The sequence below is a fragment of the Alexandromys fortis genome, unplaced genomic scaffold (assembly GCF_014885135.2).
Source record: "Alexandromys fortis isolate MF-2015 unplaced genomic scaffold, M_Fortis_MF-2015_v1.1 scaffold_44, whole genome shotgun sequence".
NCBI lineage: Eukaryota > Metazoa > Chordata > Mammalia > Rodentia > Cricetidae > Alexandromys > Alexandromys fortis.
The window spans coordinates 470,014-493,751 of NW_026067921.1; the positions used below are offsets into that span (position 1 = coordinate 470,014).

Consider the following 23,738-nt stretch of genomic DNA (forward strand, 5'->3'; position numbering starts at 1 on the left):
AGTGTAAGCTTTTAAACTGTTCAGTCTTTCACCCATGATAACTCCTAAGGGTTTTAAATTCTTCAAAAAGTATGACTTCTAAAACAGGAATGTAGGGGATAAGGAATGACTGGAGAGATGGCTCTGTGGTTAAGAGCTCTTGCAGAGGATCCCCAGCACTAACATGGTGGCTCACAACCATCCATGACCCCAGTTACAGAAAATCCAACAAGCACACACGTGGTATTTATACACGCATGCAGCAAAAATAATAAAAAAATGAAAATAAATTTTTAAAAAGAGAGATATAGACATAAGGACTTTTTGTTTGCTTATATGTTTTGATTGATTGGCAAATTTAGGGGACAATGTAAAAGAAATTCCTTCCAAAGGAAACAGGACCTCATAGATGCCTGTTACAGTGAGCTTTAGAGAGATAGGGAGAAATGGTATTTTTATTATTTTTTTAGAAATGACTTTTTTATGTATGAGTGCTCTGTCTGTATGCATGCTTGCATTACAGAACAGGCCATTAGATCCCATTATAGATGCTTGTGAGCCACCATGTGGTTGCTGGGAATTGAACTCAGGACCTCTGGAAGAGCTGTCAGTGCTCTTAATTGCTGAGCCACCTCTCCTGCCTGAGAATTTTTAGAAGAAGATTTTAAAAATAAATGAAGACAGAATTATCTGGCTTTATTTCATGTGTATGAGTGTTTTATCTACATGTGTATCCACACACCACCTGAGTGCCTGCTGCCCACAGAGACCAAAGAAACATCTATTCCCTAGAACTAGAGTTACAGATGATTGTGAGCTGCCATTTGGGTGATGGGAATTGAACCCTGGAGCTCTGGAAGAGCAACCAGCGTTCTTAAGGGCTGATTCGTCTTTCTGAGCCCCAGAAATAATACTTTAGGAAATAAGACATTGCAGAAGGAAAAAAAAAAACAATTAGAAACACCAGGAAAAACAAAAGGCTGTATAAGTAACAAATTGTTATAATTGCCTGCTACATGGCTCTGCAGTAAACAACTTTACAGTCACTATAAACTATGTATTAGTATTGATAAAAAATAAAGCTACCTTGTGAAGATGAGAAGTTGGGCTGGAATAGGAATGAGCTCCTCATTTGTTAAGTAACTGGAAACTGTCTAAACCTGAGCGGTGTCCTTGGGAGGCTGAAGTAGAAGGATCACGGCAGGTGGTGGTGGCACACGCCTTTAATCCCAGCACTCAGGAGGCAAAGGCAGGTGGATCTTAGTGAGTTCAAAGGCAGCCTGGTCTACAAAGTGAGTTCCAGGACAGCCAGGACTGTTACACAAAGAAATCCTGTCTCAAACAAACCAAGGGGGCGGGGAGAAGGAAGGATCACCCGAGTCCTGGAGTTCAGGGTAAGCTTGGGAAATGGAATGTGATTCCATTTCAAAATTATCTAGGAATGACCCAAAGCTTTCTGATGTAAAGAATATAAAGCATGGCCCACAGACGCTTCACACTGCCTGCTTTTCCTCAGCGGGCCCTCAGCTTAGGTAAGGGTGGACTCTCAAGGGCATCCCAGCTTTACTCATCCTTCCTTGCTTTTAGAGCAGTACAGACTCAGCCCCCCATCTCATCTGCAAATGTAGATGCCAAAGGATTTGTTCTGAATCTGTTTCCCCTCTCTCAACAGCAGAAGAGAAGAGACCATGACCACAGTTGCCTTCACAAGAGCCCACCATCTTTTTTTTTTATCCCAAATTAAACGTTTCTCAGGCAAGTTATCACCCACCCAATAGTCCTCAAAGCCTGTTCCCTGGGACAGCAGCGACCAAAGAAACACCACCCAGAAACTCGCCAGAACTGTGATGCCTCAGACCACCCCAGTCAGACACTGGTGGCCGTGGCTTTCGCAAACCCTGCAGAAAAGTGATGCCTGCATGTCTGTCCTGTGGTATCACCAAGTGGGTATGGTACACATCCTATCCCTGGCTCTCCTCAGGGATAGGCTGCACCTGCTAGCTGCTTCCATGAAGGTGCAGCTATCACCTAAGCCAGAGCTCTTTCCTAGGCTAGCTGGAGCCTGCTTCAGCCAGTCCCAGAAACCATATAAAACAGAATTATAGATTTGGCAATGTCACACGTAGATCTGTTTTATCCATCTTACTTATATCCCTCTCAGCTCCAGGGCCCTGCTGAAATATCAGAACTACCACCAAAACAGTGACTGTTCTGTCAGAGTTATCCTTTCTCCTTGGCCCCTCAGCACCATGCTACAGTTCTCTCAAGCCCCCAGCCTTCATCTTCTCCCTGAGAGATGTGATGCTCAGATAAGTTGTGCTGTGGTTTAGCATGGTTCATCCTGGCCCTGGGCCCCCCGCTACCACCTGGCTGCTTTTCTGTTCTGTACCGGAGCGTGATGAGCCCCTCAGATAACTCCAGGCAGGGGGTCATGGGCTTACATCATTTCCTTAGATGGGAAACAAACAAACACTAGCCTAATTTCCAAGCTCTAGATACGGAAAGATTCCTATGGGAGTGTGCCTGTTAGACTGAAATGAAGCTTTGAGTAGGACAGGAGGGTGGCTATCAGAGTCAGGAGCCTGGCCCTGGTACAAGCATGTGGTAGACTTACTGACTTCCCTCTTTCATCTTTGCCCTTAAAGTCTTGGGGGCTTCATTCCACTTGCTAAAAGGTGTGTGGGTGTTAAAGTCACGCTGTGGAAATAAATTATGCACAAACACACACCACAGCTTCTTTTTATCCTTCTATGTGAGCAACGTTTTTGTGACTTTCTAGTTCTGTAGGCCCCTGCCTGCTTTTTGCAATGTCTAAGAGAAAAGAAACTCAGTTCCCACCAACCAAAAACAGAAGAATATCTAAATTTTAAAATGTGAAAAAAATATGAAAAGTTTTTGAGGAAGAAAAGAAAAATATCTGAAAAGTAGTAATTGTGGGTCTGGGGGATGGATTAATGAGTAAACCACTTTATATGCATGTGAACCTGAGAGCAAACCCTTAGCACCCATATAAATGACAGAGGTGTGGTGGCTCTCCTATAAACTCAGCACTCAGGAGTCAGAGACGGGATCCCAGGGCAAGCTGGCTAGCTGGCTAGCTGAACCAGTAAGTTCTGTGTTCAACTGAGGAACTGGCTTTCATATCCACACAAACACATATATGTGCTTAACTGCATGCGTGCACACATGTACATGCACGCACGCACACACACACACATCCATGTTCATCCCCCCCCACAGAAGTAGTAATTATGAAAGCAGAAATATGTGTTCAACAAGGATAGTATTTTCATCTTTCACATAGGTAACTTGTTTTGAGTTTAGCAGTAAATATTGGTGGTGAGAAATCAAGTATGCTTACCAACCCCTAAGAATGTGAAAATTAGCCCTGCCATGTTAGAAAGGACTATGACAACATCTGCTAAAATGTACAGTTGACTCTCCTTGGCTCACAGCATTCCAACAACGTCACATGTATGACAGCAACCTACATCTTGCTGATAATGGATAATCACCAGGAGAGGATTACATAAATCATAGTACATTAGTTCCATGAAATGCCATGCAGCAGGACGAAGATGATGTTTCTCAACTTATACAAACATGCAAAGATCCCTATGGTTTTGAATGATCAAAACAACTTGTCTATCATATGCTCAATATACTGGCATTCTCAGTAGCAAAATCAACCTGTCCGGGAATATATGTGTTGGGGTTTCTTTTCCTCTTGCTATAATCAAATACCCTGACAAAGTCTACTTAAAGAGAAAGTACTTTTTCTGGCTCACAGTTCAAGGTGAAGTCCATCATGGTGGGAATATAAAGGTGGCAAGAACTTGAAACACTTAGTCACATCAAATTCACTCTGACTAGGAGACAGCAATGAATGAATGAACATGTTATGCAAATGAGCAGGTCACTTTTCCCATTTATACAGTCCAGGGAATGATCCCACCGGCCATTCAGACAGGTCTTCCCACATCAGTTACCAACATACAGGTGTGTTCGGAGGACCATCTCCCAGGTGATTCTAGACTTTGTCAAGGTCACATTAATACAAATCACAGTAATTTATTTGTTTATAATGATACACAAAATGCTTTGAGAAGGCTTCAAACCAAATGACTACAGTGCTTACCTCTAGGAAGAAGTCAGGGTGGTGGTGAAAGGCAGTAAGGGAGAGTTTGACTTTGCAATCATTGGTATTTTTCTGTGACAGTATTCTGAAAAATAAGTGGCAAAACTGTGTGTGCAGTATGGGATGTTCAACACAATGACACTGAGCATTTTAAGATTCCAATAAGTTTTCTATCTGCTCGGCAGCATCACAAAATCTGAAATTTGTTTTAAATACTAAGTAGACGTTGTTCTTTAGAAAGTTGTTTTAAAAAACCATCCCATTGTTAATCTGTTTTTATGTTCATCTGTCCTGATACTTAAGAACAAAGCTCAGTTCTCTGCACCCAGCCATAGGCACACACATATAAACATGCACACGACAGAGACCATAACTCATCCTGGTGTTGAGATTTCCACATGCTGCCTTTCAGGATGTCTAAACCACATCCAAGCAGGCCTGGATGATTTGCTGATAGCTTACTTTCCAAACTTCCGTGCCACCTGACTGTCAACTCATAATTTTAGAGCTGATGAAACGCAGAGACACCTGACTTGATGGTGGGGCCTGGACTGTGGGTGTCACCTGACAGCCAGGAACTTGGCTTCCTGACCCCAAACCACACACCTTCCATGTGGCCTTGTGAGTATATGTTTTTCTAGCTTCCTAATTCATGCACCTCACTGCTGCTTAGCACAAAGACAGGGAGATTTGGAGGAAAGCACAAAGACAGGAGGACTGTTGGTATAACAATAACCATACTCTCAATGAGTTGAGAAGAACCAAACGGCCTCAACCACTGGTTATGTGATGACATAAATGTCACCTCGAGTTCTCCCCGACCTCAGGGTGATCACTTTTCTCTGGGATAGACTTTTATTTCAGTAAGATGGAGACTTTGAGGCTCCCAAGTGAGAGAAATTTTATATTCTCTGCCATGCTTTTCCCAGACTTTACTCACACTGATTCCTGGCACCTTCCCCCAAAAGAAGTGTTTATCAAAGATTAGGCAATTTCCAACTCAACACAAGCGACATTTCTATTAAATGTCCAGTGGGGGCTGGGTCATAGCCCAGGATAGCATACAACTACTTACTTCACTGAGACACTGGTGGCATTTTCTAAGAGGAACAAAAGAGTACAAAAACAAGGACCAAGAGACCCTTTGGATATAGTATGGCAGACACTGCTTCCTCCATAGCCTCTTCTTAAGAAAGATGAAGAAGCCCCACCGAGACAGATAATGACAATATGCATGTCACATTATTGAGCGAGAGCTTCCCAGGGCAAATGTGCTGTAAGAGACACCTGGAGGCCTGGTGAACCGCAGGACGGTTTGGCCAATATCCTCCATTCTAAGTAGTGTCAGCATTGCCCACCAACAGTGGCCTCTGTGTCCAGTCCCCACTTCCTGCTTATCCCTCTTCCTACACTTTATTTAGCACTCTGACACAAGACCTGCTAGCTCGAGCCCTTTGTCTCTTCTCAGTGGCTGTGTCTCTTTGCTCTGGTCTCCTGATCAGACTTTAATAGGAGGATCTTATTAAAATACAAATTCTAGCCAGGCATGGTAGCACATGCCCTTAAGCCCAGCAGTTGAGAGGCAGAGGTAGGTGGAGCTCTGTAAGTTTGAGGTCAGCCTGGTCTACAGGTGAGTTCCAAAACTACCAGGTCTACACAACAAAACCCTGTCTTGAAAAAACAAACAAACAAAACAAAACACCGTGTTCTGAGTTGACCAGTGTTGGGTGGAATCTGAGTCTCCCTTCCCATAAGCTTCCAGACAATGCCCATGATGCTGGACCACAACAATGCTGATCAGCAAGACAGCCGGACGTGTGGGAATGAGGTCTCCTTCAAGGTAGCCCTCCTAAACAGAGAGGGGTTAAGGGTTTTGGGCAAGTTGCTCCTTTGTTTAGCTATAAAAGGGAATGCTACCATTTAAGTAAAGCTGTATTGGGAACTTTTCTGAATCTATGTATGTAGTTATATATTCTTATTCATCTTTCTCCTTATTAATGAACAAACGTTCTCCCCACCTCTGTCCCTCCGTCTCTGTCTCTGTCTTTGTCTCTGCCTCCATATCTGTGTGTGTGTGTGTGTGTGTGTGTGTGTGTGACAAAACATTTCTGGTAACTGTGAGAATCGGAACTGGGCTGCTAGTTCAGATGCTTCTAAGACTGTCCCACCTCCTCGGGAGCCAATATGATTTATGGTTTGCCACCACCACGCTGTGCAGATAGTGGTTTCCAGCAAGTTTCACTTGTGCAGCCCTGAACTTCAACAGAAAGCTGGGGAAAATCCACTTGAGAAAAAACTGCTCCTCCTGAGCCTCATCGCCACCGATCTCCAGGGCACGTGGACAGCGCCACTCCTAAGGGTTGGGGCTCACCTTCAGCAACACTGACCTTCTTCAAATCTCATTTAATTCCTGTCCCTTGGGGCGATTCTTCAGGAACAGCAGGTAGACAGACTAACACAGCAGGTTCCCAGGGGAAATTCTGAATAGGGACATTTACAGGGACTGTTAGTAACTGCCTTTTCAAGGAAGTAAGTAGTCTTTTATTTTCATCCATCCTCATATTATTCAAATTTTTCTATATTAAATATGTATCATTCTCACTGTGCTCCAACCTCTCTGGACTTCTGTGTCTGTTCAATCATCGATTTCTTTCTATCATAGCTCAGTTTCTATTAATTGATATATATATATATATATATATAGTGTTTATTCTTTTGTTGTCTGACTTCTTTTTATGTATTCATTTTTTACCATTTATGTTTTGTTTTTGAGACAGATCTCACTATATATTTGGCATTCTGTTCAGGTCTTTGTGTGGACATGTGTTTCTCTCTTGGGTAAAAAAGCAATGGAGAAACTGGGGCCTACAATGACCTTTTTTAACTTTTTGAAAAACTGCTGTTTTCAGATAACAATCATTTATATATTTCTACCAGGAGTGGATGGATTTCTTTCTGCTTTTCATTTTTTTTTTACATAGGGACTAAATGAATACATACTATTGTAAAAAGAATCCCCCAATACAAGAATATACAGAGTAAGAAAAGTCCCTTTTATCCCATCTCCCTTCTAGTTTCTCATATTCTCTAGTTTGATGTGTGTGTGTCTTTTCTTTATAAGCAATGGTCACTGTGTGTGTGTGTGTGTGTGTGTGTGTGTGTGGCTGTATGTATATGTGTGTGAAGTTGTGTGTGTGAGAGAGATTGTGTCTGTGATTGTATATGACTATGTGTGTGAGTGTGTGTGAGTGTTGTGTGTGATTGTGTGTTTGTGAGTGAATGTGTATGTGACTGTATGAATATGTATGAGAAATTGTATGTGTGTGAGATTGTGTGTGTGTGAGAGAGAGATTGTGTGTGATTGTGTGTGTGCTTGTGTGAGTGTTGTGTGACTGTGTATTTTTATGTATGAGAGATTGTATGTGTGTGAGATTGTGTGTGAGATTGTGTGAGAAAGATTGTGTGTGTGATTGTGTGAGTGTGTATGTGTGTGTATGCATGTAAACAGAAGCCTCTGCTGGGTAAGCCACAGACAACAGTCAGACACTCTGCCTGAGGACTGGGTTTCATTCTGCAAGTCCCACCAGTGAGAATAAAGTCACCTTTTCAGGCCAACTGTAAGTCCCTTACTTGGTTAAAAAAAAAAAAAAAAAAAAAAAAAGGAGGCTCTCAGGGGATTAGTCATTCTGAAAAGGGCAAAAGGGCTTCAACTCTTCAACTTTCAGCTTTGAAGATGAGTAAACTTAAAAGTCCTTACCATTGAGTCAGAAAATTTACCACATGTGCCAATGTGGTAAGAGAACCTATTGCTTCATGTTAAACTGACAACAATATCACCCCACGCGTCAGCCCAACACCTTGTTTTCTGTCTCCCCATACTCATATTTTCTAATTTTTAAAACTTAACAATGCTCCTAGGGCTACAGTAAACAACCCTCAACAAGTCCCAAGGTTAAATACCTGCCTTACATAAAACCGGGACTTTGATATGACAGAGTTGTATGCCCCGCATTGAACATTTTATCATGAACTTGGTTTTGCATTATGGAATAGCAACTCGAAAGACAACTTCAACCCAAATTTTAACTGCCAATGGCTTACAGTACTTCACATAGATATATGATTTGTTTTACCATTTCCTCTTGGTGACACATTTATACTATTCAATTAAGATTTGGGGTAACACTAGCGGAAAAATTATTTCCATACACCCACATTGGTAATAGGTGGAAATTGGGTTCTGATGGCAGCATTACAATGCATCACACACTGTGACCCCCTTTAGCTTATCTTCCTGCAATAACATCTTTGTTGATATTTTGAACTCAATACTTTATGCCATTTTCATCTCGCACTCACCCTCAGACTTCAACCTTTAGAACACCTACAGACTTTGTGCTCAGTACTTAAACTCATATTGTCAGCTAATACCTGACAACATCTGTACACAGCTCATTCCCAAGGTGGCTTGGATGTCACAGTTCATTTCACATGTAATGTCTAGCCATGTGATGTATGCAAAAATTACCCTAGAGACATTGTGTGTGTCTCTTTATTATTTAGCAAAACAACTTTCACATGTAAAATTAATAATTATATTTAATCATCATCTGATAGTCAACATATCATTCAAAGTCTTCAGATATCTTCCAAATGTCCCTTCTAGCTTCTTTATCCAAACTAGGAACCATTCCCCAAACCATTGCATCTGGCTGTTTTGTCTGTTCTTTATCTTCTCTTTCCTTTCTTCCTTCACCCACTCCATTTTCTTTCCTTCAGCAGTGGAGATTGAACCCAGGGCTTTGTGAATACTGAGCAAACTCTCTACTACTGAAATGTTCCCAGGCCCTCCTTCTCATTCTTTAGTCCAGACTCCAGTATCTATATCTACTGCAGTCACTGGGCCAGTAGCTACGGAGGGCCTGCTTTTGCTGACTGGTGGTGTACTTTAGTATGTTTCTCTCTTCCTATATTTCCTAGGTGTTTCACCTACAGGTAAATTATCCCCTAGTCACCCATCTTGAACGAAACGGAATCATAGGTGATACTCAGCACAGATTGTACTGCTCCACGATTGCATTATGGAGCATGCAGCCTGGTCCACCTGTTGTATGATTCTGTTTCATATCATGCTGTGTTACTTTGGCACTATATGTCCAGGTCCAAAGAAATTTGTTAGTCCTTGCCTGGGTCTGCCTTCCTATTAGCCAGTACAAGGTCCTGAGGCACTAAGTCAGCTCTCCTTTTTTAGGTGGCGTTCTGGCAGAACAGAGCTTGATCTTGTCCACCAGGGCTTTAGATTACCTTGAAATGTAGTTTCCACTCAAAAGACATAAAATACACTTTTCATGTACATTACATGCTGTCAGAGTTAATATGAGCTGCCTCAAATGAGTTTTTTTCTTTTATGTATCATTGCAGACTTATGAATTACACACTCAATGAATTTATTGAGTTCTTCTTGGATTTCAAGATAATACTTTCCTCATCAGAAGCCAGTGCAGACAACATTAATTTAATGTAAAACCAAGTTTCACAACAAGAAATGTCCCAAGTATAACAGGAGGCATTCTAGAAAGAGGAAGCATGCCTTTCTCAGAGGCTTATAGTCAAATCATCTAGCAGAGTATCCAACCCTTATTTTGTGAGAAAGTTTTATCATCTCTGGTCACAGAAATCATAAACACTTTATATATGTATATATATTTATCAATATTTCCATAGTGTTTGTGTATTTCATGTGTGCCTTAATAAAATTCTTCCTACTCCAATGTGGACCAGAGAAGTCAAAAGTTGAACATCCCTGAGGAATATCATTACTTTCTGCCCGCATCAAGCTACAAAGGAATTCCCCATCTGAAGGAAGGCTGCAAACAAGGCTGGATCTTCCCTAACCACCATGACTGTTCAGACAGAGAGTAGGGAAACTCAAGCCCAAGTTCAAAGCTACTTGGCTGGCCCATACTATAAGAAGTTTCCAAGCCACAGAAACCAATTTTTTCTAAGTTGCAGTTTGACCCTGTCTTGCCCTTCTTCTTTCCCACATAACAAACAGTAGCACCAGAGAAACAGCATCCCTTCTAGATGGTTCCTCTAGTAAGACATCATTTCCTCACTGTGGCTTGAGGGAAAAACACTACAGAGACCCAACATTGTCGTTAAAACACCAGAATCCTGTCTCTTGCACACCCTGCATGCCCTGATGGGTTTCGGTTTGACTGCCTTGTGTCAGTCACCTCTGCTCCCTTCCCTAAGGAGGTTGTCAAAGACAGACCACAGCACCACAGCACCTCGCCTTGTCCGTAGCTAAGGTCTGTTCTTCTATCATCCTGAAACAAGGGTGAAGCATTCTCTGGTGCATGGTTCCATGTTTCTGGTATTAGAGCTGGGGATTTGGAGGCCAAAACAAATTTATGAGTTTCTTCAAAGGAAAAGCAAAGTGTAGAATCAGTGTACTTAGATTTATAACTCAGCACCATCTGTCTCACCGCTGTGACACCAATCCTCAGGTGATGCTTGCCATGCATATCAGGTACACAGCGTGCATTTGCACAAACTAACAAACTTGTTCACCTAAACTCTTTAACCAGCCCTCTGGTTTTTTTTCTCCAGTCAAAAAGTGAGCTCTGTAATAAAGGTAATAACCACCAGGTGGGAAATAAAATATTTCGGCAGGGGCTGGCAAGATGAATCAGCAGTTAAGAACATTTGCTGCTCTTGCAGAGGACCCAGATTTGGTTACCAGAACTCAAATAGCAATATGCACCATATGTCACCCCAATTCCAGGGTATCCATGTTCTCTTCTGGCCTCTGAGGGTACCAGGCAGTCATGTAATACAAATACATACATGCAGGCAAACACTCATGTGCGTTTATAAAAATAAATTGAGGTATTTGACAATGGCACAGCACAGCTTTCAGCTTCTGTGAGTAGGTTTCCTTTTGGGTAAGAGATGAGTACATTTTTTAAAATTTCTTTATTTATTAAAAATTTCCACCTCCTCCCATTTCCCTCCCACTCCCCCACACCCCCTCCCCCTCCCTCTCCAGTCCTAAGAGAAGTCAGGTTGCCCTGCCCTGTGGGAAGTCCAAGGTCCTTTCCCCTCCATCCATGTCTAGGAAGGTGAGCATCCAAACAGACTAGGCTCCCAAAAGGCCAGGACATGCAGTAGAATCAAAACACAGTGCCATTGTCTTTGGCTTCTCAGTCAGCCCTCATTGTCAGCCACATTCAGAGAGTCCGGTTTGATCATATGCTCCATTTGTCCCAGTCCAGCTGGCCTTGGTGAGCTCCCATTAGATCAGTCCCACTGTCTCTGTGGGTGGACGCGCCCCTCGCAGTCCTGACTTCCTTGCTCATGTTCTCCCTCCTTCTGCTCTTCATCTGCACCTTGGGAGCTCAGTCCAGTGCTCCAATGTGGGTCTCTGTCTCTATCTCCATCCATCACCTGATGAAGGTTCTGTGGTGATATGCAAGATATTCAACAGTGTGGCTACGGGATAAGGCCAGTTCAGGCACCCTCTCCTCTGCTGCCCAAGGACCTAGCTGGGGACATCTCCATGGACACCTGGGAACCTCTCTAGAGCCAAGACTCTAGCCAACCCTAAAATGGCTCTCTTAATTAAGATATCTTCTTCTCTGCTCCCATATCTACCCTTCCTTCTTCTCAACCATCCCATTCCCCCAAGCTCTTCCCAATCCTCCCCTTCTCCCTTCTCTCTCCCCATCTCCCCTTCCCCCCATCCAACACCCTCCCCCATGCTCCCAACTTTTGCCCAGTGATCTTGTCTACTTCCAAGATCCATGAGGAATACATCCTTTCAGGTTATAAAGAAGGATGGAATTCACAAAGCCTTAGGAAATCATGAACCTCGAACTAGTTGTCTGTATTAAAAACCAAGGTGAGCGTCTTGTTATCAGCAACGTGTCTACTGAACTGTGATTTTGCTCCTGGCATCACTGTAGAAACACATGCATAAACAGACCCTTGTATGTACAATACACTCATATAAACTCCATCGGAGCCAGGTTGCTCATCAGACTTAATTTTTTTTTTAATCTACCCTTCACCTTTTCTCTGCACACATTAAATGATCTTCCCCTTGGGCTATGAGAACACCTTTTAGGAATCAGCCAGGTTCCCTTGGCTTCTGACCCAGAAAATACAAAGGTGCAGCAAAACAAAGAGTACTTTGGGGCTTCCTGGAGGTTTATATCGGAACCATTGTTCTCAGTTTTACTCATCATCCACCCTCTCGCTTAACATTAAAAATAAATCCCTTTTTAAACTTTTGCCCTCTGAAGGTTTGTCTCTGATAGGGTTTTGTCCTTTCATTTTGTCTCTTTCACAATAACTACAGTACCCACAAGCAGTCTCAGTGCCGACATTAGAGCAGGGGTAAGCCCCGCTCTCCAGGTCTGCTCTAATTTCCTGGAAGCTGCCCCTGCCTCCACACTGAGAACACTTCACACCCTGCTATGTGCTGGACTCTGCTCAGATTTGTCACTTTCTTTCATATCTTGTCTCTAAAAATAATCTCCAGTAAAAGCACAGAAAAAAAAACCATGTTTAGAGAGAGTCGAGTGGAAACACGCTGGCGGGGGACGCGTAACCTGAAAATCTCTCCAACAATAAGAATAAAGAAAAGTAATTTTTCAAGACTAAGGAGAGAAAAGTTTAACTGGTTCCTATGAAGTGAGAAATTCAGCTATCGTGTGTTTATTGTGAAGACCCTGAGCACTGAGTCTCCTTGCTATGCCATTGCAGGAGTCCTGATTAGGGCAGCATTCCCTACAAGCCAAGCATGACCCAGCAGAACATGTGACCCAATTTCAAAAGACTGTATTTCATATGCTCTGAAAATAATATTGGGGTTTTTCACCAAAATGTCTGATTTTGGCCTAATTGTTAGGACAAAATATAAGGCAATAAAAGAGAGAGAAAAAAATGCCTTCTGAAGAAAACATCACAACCCTCTTAGGAGAAAAGTAGGTTTTTCACACTTCTTGATGGCATTCTTTTCATTACCTACTAAAGAGCATTTATTTCATCAAAGATAATTGGATAAACAGAATGTGCACCCACAGTGGTGTTATACTCATCCATAAACAACAAAGTCAGGTTTGGAAGCACAACTTTGTGATCTTGGCACTAGAAAGGCTGAGGCAGAAGAATTTCCGAAAATTCAAGGGCAGCACGCTACATAGTGAGCTCCAACGGTGTCTGGTCCCAAGAAACCTCTTTTCCCAGAGTCTGGCATTTAGACAAAAGCCAGTACCCAGCTCAGCAGCATGGGAAAAATAGTCCCTACCTGCTAAAAGGAAGAATTCTCCTCATCTCTGGCAAAAAGGACCTCTGGCTCTTTACTTAAAAGCCTGTGGTGCCTATGAGCATGTCAAGCTCTATGCTAGCTTCTAGGCTCCTTCAGTCTCTATCCAAGATACACACTTCAAAATCCTCCCTCCTACCTTACAGATTCCTCTCCTCCACAGTACCTGTTCCCAGTAAGCCCTGAAACCCTTATGCCCACAGCCCACACCCATGCCCCACACCCCAACACCCACACCCCACACCCACACCCCACACCCTGGCTTCTCTCTGTTTTGCTGACTCTCTGCTTTCCTGAACGAAAGCCTTGGTGGTTTGGAATAAACTTTTCCCATTTAGCCAAGGAGTACTATTTGGGTTTCTTTACTGCATCCACTTCATCCACACAGCAATGTAGACCTCATAACAAGATCTTGTGTCAACCTCTACCCCAAAGAAAAAGAACAGAATCATGCATGTTGTTTGTAGGAAAATGGGTGGAACTGGAGAGCATCAAAATGCGGCAGACTTACTGAAACCTACATCGCATTTTCTCTCGTAAACAGAACAGACTTTAAAATGGACATTGGAGTAGAAAGTGTTAAAGGAAGAGAAAGAGGATCGGAAAAGAGAAAGGGGGGCCATAAGACAATAATGGGTATATATGATCAAATAAGTGCACTGCATGTCATTATGAAACCCTTCATTTTATGTGACCAATATACAATCAAAAAAAAAAAAAAACAAACAAGCAAACAAACAAAAACAGCCGGGCAGTGGTACTGCACACCTTTAATCCCAGCATGTGGGAAGAAGAGGCAGGTGAATCTCTGAGGCCAAATTGGTCTACAAAGCTGGATACAGGGAAGCCAGGGATACACAGAGAAGCCCTGTCTCAAAAGCAAAAACAACAACAACAAAATAAAAAAAACATTGAGGTGAACTGAATTATCATACGGGTCCAAGGTTCTTCACTTAGTTCTTGCTACTAACACATGCTCTTACACACAGGCACTCACGTCCTCACACGCTCTCACATGCCCACATTCACACCCACAGATACTTGCACACATACATATATTGTTTTCCTCTTATATCTTTGGGAACTGGTTCCAGAATCTCTCTCTTGGATATCCAGATCAGCAGGTTCTCATTTTGTGTTTATGTTTTTTTTTAAAAAATTATTGTTTGCTTTAACTAGTTTGGCCATGATGATGTAGGTCAGCAGTCTTTCTCCTCCCATCTTTGGGATTAACAACAGTTATGAGCCATCATATGGGTGCTGAGAATTGAACCCAGGTCCTCTGGAAGTGTAACCAGTGCTCTTATCCACTGAGCCATCCCTCCAGTCTGATCAGCAGGTTCTCAAATCCCTTATATAAAATGATGTAGCAATTGCAATCACATTGTCCCTTGAACATTTTAAATTGTCTCCAGGTTATTTATAATACCTACAATACACAACTTTTCCCATAGCATTTATGCAGTACCTAAAGGCAACATAAATGCTATGGAAACAACATTGCTTAGGGGATAATAATAGGGAGAAAAGTCTGTATCAGTTCATTATAGACATAATTTTTCAAATATGCTTGATTTGAGATTAGGTAGTCCATACATTAGGAGAGCTATATATGTATATCCCATTACATACATATATACATACATAGGTGTGTATGTACACACACTATATATACAGATATATATTCTTTAGTCATACTCTTGCCATAATTTCTCATAAAAATTTTTTACTATCAATTACAAATTTTAGACTCTACAATACATCTTTATTTTCTCTCTGTTAGAATAACAGTGTAATTCAGAAGTGGAGTGTGTGCTTAGCATACACAAACCCCTGAATTTAGTTTCTAGCCTTACCCAGCAAAAATAAAATTCTTCATGATATCGTGATTATTAGAGTATACCTGAGTCATATTTTATGGTTATTTTATAATAAATGTCATTCTATTTCAAATTTCTGAAATTCTTTTTCAAGAACGAGACTTAGTTCAGCTCTTTACAAGATTTTATGTACTCTGTGTAATGTTCCCTGTGTAAGATCCATATTCTTTCATTGTTTTTTGTCAGTTGTCGATGAGAAAACTAGTCCATTGATTTTATCAAAGTAAACAAAATTCAGAGGCAACACTCAAGGCAAAGAGGACTGATTTGGCAAAATAATAACAAAAGGATTAAAGCTGGGGCATACTACAGGCTAAGTGTCTCCTGTTATACCCAAGGAACAAAGGTAAGATTTGAGTTTATTAAGGAAAAAGAAAAGTGACTTACAGTGTTTTCAAAGAAAGTCCATGGCTCTTGCAGTGTTTTTTGGGGGATCCAAGAGTTCTGACTGACCAAAGTTGTAGTAACAAGGTAGAATCAGTCTCATAATAACCTGCCATCTCACTGGATGGGGCTTGAGAGACAGTGAACTGGTGTCCTCATAAAAGTGGTTAGCTGTCTTTGTTCTGCTCACTCTCCTGGGATACCTTCAGCCAGATCTGACAACGTGATTAAAAACAATACTGTTGGCATGAATGAGAGGCCCAGGGAAAGCAGGGTGCCACTTTTGGTCGGCATGAATAGGTTAGAATTTATTTTACTCGATTTTTATGCTGACTAGGACACAATACATAATCTCTACAGAGCATCAACAGCCAAGTGGGAAGGGATTGCTTTCTACAACAGCTCACATATATCACTGTAGCGTTATATCCAGGGAAATCAAGAGCCTGCAGCTTAGCTTTAAAGTCCCAAGGAAGCTGGCTACATCAACAAAAACACAGACAATTGATGGTCTCCTAGCAGCAAATCCCAAAGAAGGAGGAAATGCACAAATTAACATCACCAATAATGAAAACTAAATTAACAGGAGATAGCAATCACTGGTCATTAATATCCCTTAATATGAACGGACTCAACTCACCTATAAAAAAAACACAGGCTAGTAGATTGAATACAAAAACAGAATCCATCCTTCTTCTGCATACAAGAAACACACCTCAACCTCAAAGACAGACATCACCTCAGAGTAAAGGGTTGGGGAAAAAAATTCCAATCAAATGGACCTAAGAAACAAACTGGTGTAGCTATCCTAATATTTAACAAATAGACTTCAAACTAAAACCAAACAAAAGAGACAAAGAAGGACATTTCATAATGGTGACAGTAAAATCCATCAAGAGGAAATCTCAATACTGAACATCTATGCTCCAAATAAAAGGGCACCCTCATATGTAAAAGAAACACTTCTAAAGCTTAAATCATACATTAAACCCCACACACTAATAGTGGGAGACTTCAACACTCCACTCTCACCACTGGACATGTCTGTCACACTAAAAATTAACAGAGAAATAAGGGAACTAACAGGTTATTACTCAAATGGACTTAACAGACATCTATGGATATTCCATCTAAACGTAAAAGAATATACCTTCTTCTCAGCACCTCATGGAACCTTCTAAAAAACTGATCACATACTCAGTAACAAAACACACCTCAACAAATACAAAAAGTATTGGAATAACCCTATGTATCTTATCAGATCACCATGGCTTAAAACTAGAATTCAACAGCAATACTAATTCCAGAAAACCCACAAACACATGGAAATTAAACATTGTTCACAAGAATCATCAATGGGTCAAGGGAAAAATAACAAGAGAAATTAAAGACTTCCTAAAATTCAATGAAAATGACCACATAACATACCCAAATTTATGGGACACAATGAAAGCAGTATTAAGAGGAAAGTTCATAGCACTAAATGCCTATATAAAGAAGCTGGAAAAATCCCACACTAGTGAATTAACAGAACATTTGAAAACTTTAGAACAAAAAGAAGTAAACTCACCCAAGAGAACTAGACAGCAGGAAGTAATCAAATTGAGAACTGAAATCAACAAAATAGAAACAAAGAAAACAAATACAAAGAATCAATGAGACAAAGAATTGGTTATTTGAGAAAAATCAACAAAATATATAAACCTTTATCCAAACTAACCAAAATGCAGAGAGAGAATAACCAAATTAACAAAGTCAGAAATGAAAAAGGGGGACATGACAACAGATGGGGATGGAATACAGAGAATCATCAAAGTCAGAAATGAAAAAGGGGGACATGACAACAGATGGGGATGGAATACAGAGAATCATCAAAGTCAGAAATGAAAGGGGGGACATAACAACAGATGGGGATGAAATATAGAGAAGCATCAGGTCATATTTTGAAAACCTGTACTCCAGAAAATTGGAAAACTTAAAGGAAATGAACAAGTTTCAGGATAAATAACACATACCAAGATTAAATCAAGACCATATAAGCAAATTAAACATACCCATAACTGCTGAAGAAATAGAAATAATCATCAAAAGTTTCCTAACCAAAGAAAAAAAAAGCCCAGGACCAGATGGTTTCAGCTCAGAATTCCACAAGACTTTCAAAGAAGAACTAATACCAATACTCCTCAAATTATTCCACACAATAGAAACAGAAGGAACATTGCAAAACTCTTTTTATGAGGCTACAATTACCCTGATACCCAAACCATGGAAAGACATTACTAAGAAAGAAAATTACAGACCAATCTCTCTCATGAACATTGATGCAAAAATACTAAACAAAATACTGGCAAATCAAATCCAAGAACACATCAGAACCATCATCCACCATGGTCAAGTCAGTTTTATCCCAGAGATGCAGGGATGGTTTAACATACGAAAATCTGTCAACGTAATCCACTATATAAACAAGCTGAAAAATAAAAACCACATCTAATCTCATTAGATGCTGAAAAAGCTTTCGACAAAACACAACATCCCTTCATAATAAAGGTCTTGGAGAGAGCAGGGATACAAGGAACATACCTAAACATAATAAAGGCAACAGCTAACATCAAACTAAATGGAGAGAAAATCCCAGCGATCCCACTGAAATCAGGAACAAGACAAGGGTGTCCACTCTCTCCATATCTATTCAATATAGTTCTGGAGGTCCTAGCTAGAGCAGTAAGACACCAAAAGAAGATCAAAAAGATACAAATCAGAAAAAAAGAAGTCAAACTCTTACTATTTGCTGATGATATGAAAGTTTACCTAAGTGACCTCAAAAATTCTACCAAGGAACTTCTACAACTCATAACACTCTCAGTAATGTAGCAGGATACAACATTAACTCAAAAAAAATTCAGTAGGCTTTGTGTACATAGATGATAAGTGGTCTGAGAAAGAAATCAGAGAAACATCACCCTTCACAATAGCCACAAATAGCATAAAACATCTCGGAGTAACTCTAACCAAACAAGTGGAAAACTTGTATGACAAGAACTTTAAATTTTTGAAGAAAGAAATTGAAGAAAACACCAGAAAGTGAAAAGATCTCCCATGCTCTTGGGTAGATTGAATTAACATAGTAAAAATGGCAATCATATTGAAAGCAATCTACAGAGTCAATGCAATGCCCATCAAAATCCTGGCAAAATTCTTCACAGACCTCAAAAGAACAGTACTCAACTTCATATGGAAAAGCAAAAAAAAAATCCAGAATAGCTAAAACAATCCTGTACAATAAAAGAACTTCTGGAGGCATCACTATCTCTGACTTCAAACTCTACTACAGAGCTACAGTACTGAAAACAGCCTGGTATTGGCATAAAAACAGACAGGAGGACCAATGGAACCAAATATAAGACCCAGATATTAATCTACACACCTTCAAACACCTAATTTTTGACAAAGAAGCAAAAATATCAAATGAAAAAACGAAAGCATATTTAACAAATGGTGCTGGTATAACTGGATATCAACATGTAGAAGAATGAAAATAGATCCATATCTATCACCATGCCAAAACTCGAGTCCAAATTGATCAAAGACCTCAACATAAAGTCAGCCACACTGGCCACACTGAACCTCATAGAAGAGAAAGTGGGAAGTACGCTTGAACACATTGGCACAGGAAACCACTTCCTAAATATAACCCCAGTAGCACAGACACTGAGAGAAACAATTAATAAATGGGACCTACTGAAACTGAAAAGCTTCTGTAAAGCAAAGGACATGGTCAACAAGACAAAATGACAGCCTACAGAATGGAAAAAGATCTTCACCAACCCCACATCAGACAGAGGTCTGATCTTCAAAATATACAAAGAGCTCAAGAAATTGGTCGTCAAAAGAACAAATAATCCAATAAAAAATGGAGGACAGACCTAAACAGAGGAATCTAAAGTGGCTGAAAGATGCTTAAGGAAATGCTCAACATCCTTAGTCATCAGAGAAATGCAAATAAACAACTCTAAGATTCCATCTTACACGTGTAAGAATGGCCAAGATAAAAAACACTGATGACAACTTATGCTGGAGAGGTTGTGGGGAAAAGGGAACACTTCTGCATTGCTGGTGGGAATGCAAGTTGGTATAGCCCCTTTGGATGTCAGTGCAGTGATTTCTTAGAAAATTAGGAAACAACCTTCCTCAAGACCCAGCAATACCACTTTTGGGTACATATCCAAAGGATGCTCAATCATGCCACAAGGATGTGTGTTCAACTATGTTCATAGCAGCATAGCCAGAACCTGGAAACAACCAAAATGTCCCTCAACCAAAGAGTGGATAAGGAAAATGTGGTACATTTACACAATGGAGTACTACACAGCAGAAAAAATAACATCTTGAATTTTGCAGGCAAATGGACGGAGCTAGAAAACATCATTTTGAGTGTGGTAACCCAGACCCAGAAAGATAATTATCACATGTACTCACTCATAAGTGGTTTTTAAACATAAAGCAAAGGGAACCAGCCTACACACCACAATCCCAGAGAACCTATACAACAATGAGTACCCTAAGAGAGACTTACATGAATCTAATCTACATGGGAAGTAGAAAAAGACAAGCTCTCCTGAGTAAATTGGGAGCATGGGGACCTTGGGAGGGGGTTGAAGGGGAGGGGAAAGGCAGAGAGGGGAGCATAGAAAAATGTAGAGCTCAATAAAAATCAATTAAAAAAATTCCCATTTAGAAAGTGTGTGTTTGTGTGTGTATGCATGTGATGTGTGTGGTGGTGTGTGTGTGTGGTGTATGTGTGTGGTGTGTGTGTATGTGTGTGTGCGGTGTGTCTGTGTGTTGTATGTGTCTGTGTGTGTTGTGTGTCTGTGTGTGTGGTGTGTGTCTGTGTGGTGTGTGTGTGTATGTCTGTGGTGTGTTTGTGGTGTGTGTGTCTGTGTGGTAGGTGTGTGGTGTGTGTGTTTCCCAACTTCTTAGGGAGCTCAGAAGCCAGTGTTTCCATAGTCATCAAGCAGTGAATTGGCCTCCTCTGAAAAAAACCACAATTTACAACTCTAAGTGAACAAACACCAACTTCTGTGGTAAACATAACCAAGCATTCGTGACCTCAAGATTCATGACAACAATTCTTAGAATTATTTTTTAAATGCTGACGTTAGTCTTTGCATATCTTTGTTATTTTTTTTAAAGTCAGACTCAACCTTTTGTCTACTGGTTTTGCTCACCTTTCTTTCAGGGTCCCAAAATAATCAAGCCCAGAGCAGTTGCATACAATTAACAAAAAGATTAAGATGAGTGTTCACCCTCAGTTTTTGTGTTTGTAGAATTCATAGCATGTAGAAGCACATAGGTACAGCTTGTAAAATATGGCATTTGACTTTAACAAGAGATAAAAATATATTTGGGGTACTGGTAAATTATACCCACGACACCAGGCAAACGTGTAAGCAAGCACATCATTTAGCTCACCATCTGTCACTTTAAAGCTCCTCTGTCATAATATTTACTGCAATAGTCTTGTACACTGGCACCCCAAATCTTCCCTGACTTAGAGGTTAGGTTAGGAGACTATTTCCCATTTGGGGAAAAGCACTTACAAAGTTCTAGTCTTTCAGAATCTTTTAAAAAATAAAGAAGATATTAATAAACAAAAAGTAAGTGGTGGTGGCACACGCCTAATCCCAGCGCTTGGGAGGAAGAGGCAGGTGAGTCTCTGTGAATCTGAGGTCAGCCTCATCATAGAACCTTCATCCAGTAACTGATGGAAGCAGATACAAAGATCCACTGCTAAGCACTGGGCAGAACTCCTGAAGTCCAGACATAGAGAGAGAGAGGAGCAAGAGTATGGGCAAAGGGGCCAAGACTATGCTGGAGAACCCACAGAATCAGCTGACCCAAACAAGTGAGAGCTCACTGACTCTGGACTGACAGCTGGGGAACCTCCATAAGACCGAATCAGGCTCTCTGAATGTGGGTAACAGTTGTGCGGCTTGGGCAGTTTGTGGGACCACTGGCAGTGGAACCAGTATTTATCCACAGGGCATGATCTGGCTCTTTGGAGTACATTCCCTATATAGGGATACCTTGCTCAGCCTAGATACAGGAGAGAGGACCTTGGTCCTGCCTCAAGTGATATGACAGACTTTGTTGACTCTCCATGAGGGGCAGGAGTGGGAACTGGAAATGATATGTAAAATAAGATTGTTTTAAAAATAAAAAAGTAAGGGCTGGACATGTCTATTTCATATAGTACTTGAAGGTCTACCTAGAGCAAATAAGACAGCTAAAGGAGATCAAGGGAATACAAATTGGAAAGGAAGAAGTCAAATTATCATTATTTACAGATTATCATATATAGTATACAAAAGCAACTCCAAAAATTCTACCAGAAAACTCCTACAGCTGATGAACACCTTCAGTGAAGTGGCTGGATACAAGCCCTCCTCCAAATAATGAATTGTCTGAGAAAGATAAGGGAATCAACACCCTTCACAAATGCCACAAATAGTGTAGATATATTGGGGTAATGCTAACCAAGCAAGTTAAAAAATTATATGACAAAAACTTCAAGTCTTTGAAGAAAGAAACAGAAGATGGAAATATTTTCCATGCTCATAGATTAGTAGGATTAGCATAGTAAAAAAAATGTCATCTTCCATAAGCAATCTACAGATTTAATGTAATACCCATCCTCAAAATTCCAACACAATTCGTTACAGACTTTGAAAGAACAATACTCAACTTCATTGGAAAAAAACAGGAGAGCTATAACAATACTATACAACAAAACAACTTCCAGAGGTAATTGTTTATTTCAAGCTTAACTACAGAGATACAGTAATTATAGCCTCATATCATTGGCATAAAAAAACCTTACTAGACATGGAAGGAGGTGGGAGGTCCTTGGACTTCCCACAGGGCAGGGAACCCTGACTGCTCTTCGGGTTGATGAGGGAGGGGGAGTTGATTGGGGGAGGAGGAGGGAAATGGGAGGCGGTGGCGGGAGGAGGCAGAAATCTTTAACAAACAAACAAATAAATAAATAAAAATAAAAAAGAAACATACCAAATTCCAAAGCCAAAAAAAAAAAAAAAGGCACATTGGTCAATGGAGTCAAATCAAAGACCCAGACATAAATCCACACACCTACAAACACCTGTTTTTTGATAAAGAAACCACACTACACATGAGAAAAAAAAGAAAGCATCTTCAACAAATGGTGCTGGACTAAATGGAAGTCTGATGTAGAAGAATGCTAATAGATCCATATCTATCACTCTGCACAAAACTCCAGTTCAAGTGGATCAAATACCTCACCATAAAATCAGATACACTTAACCGCTGCCATGAGGACCAGCCTCCAGCAACTCGGGGTTTGAGTGGGAGCCATGGAGCTGGCGAATTAATCATTCAACTTAACTTTTCTATCTGAGGGAGTAAAATTTAATTCTCTGGTACCAGTGGGGGTGGGTGCGGGTAAAGCTTAACTCTCTAGGGCCAGTGAAAAAGGAAACACACACACACTCTTAGGGTCTTTTTCTGTTCTTTATTTCTTTTCTTACCTCTTTCTAGACGTATCTCTGCTTCTCTTGACGACTTCCTTCTAACTTTCCTTTCACATCTCCCCTGGTGTTTTCCTTCCTCTTACGTCTTTATTTCTTTTTCCTTATAGCTTATAAACCCCAGTAGAATCTCTCAAGCAATAAAAAAATAATGTGGTTACAGTATATTTTCAAGTGGATAATTACAATTAATACAAGTAAAAAAAGAATGTTTTCTATATCCCTTACATGATTAGACATTTTACATATTACAGGTGAAAAACAAGCTATCCCAAGAACCCACATCCCATGCATGTCCAAGCAACTTGTTATAGATTAAAAGAGTGTAAGCAAACAAGGTATTTTTCTAAGCCAGTTCTTTTACTAGCAGGCTGCATATTTCAGTTACAAAGAAATGATCAATTATTTTATTAATTATCTCAAAAGATAAACGTAAAAAAAGCTTAAAAGAATCACAAATA

At 40.5% G+C, this 23,738-nt stretch overlaps 1 protein-coding gene across 2 annotated transcripts in view; it reads right to left on the reverse strand.

The window, feature by feature from the left end:
* Positions 1-23,738, reverse strand: part of Ccr9 (C-C motif chemokine receptor 9) — a 72,281-nt gene that overhangs the window by 22,339 nt on the left and 26,204 nt on the right. The window contains exon 3 of one of the 2 annotated variants that reach the window (XM_050141437.1): positions 4,118-4,202. The exons of the other annotated variant lie outside the window; for it this stretch is intronic. The gene's annotated coding sequence lies outside the window, so the exon portion shown is untranslated. The remainder of the gene's footprint in view (positions 1-4,117; positions 4,203-23,738) is intronic. 2 annotated transcript variants of the gene reach the window in all.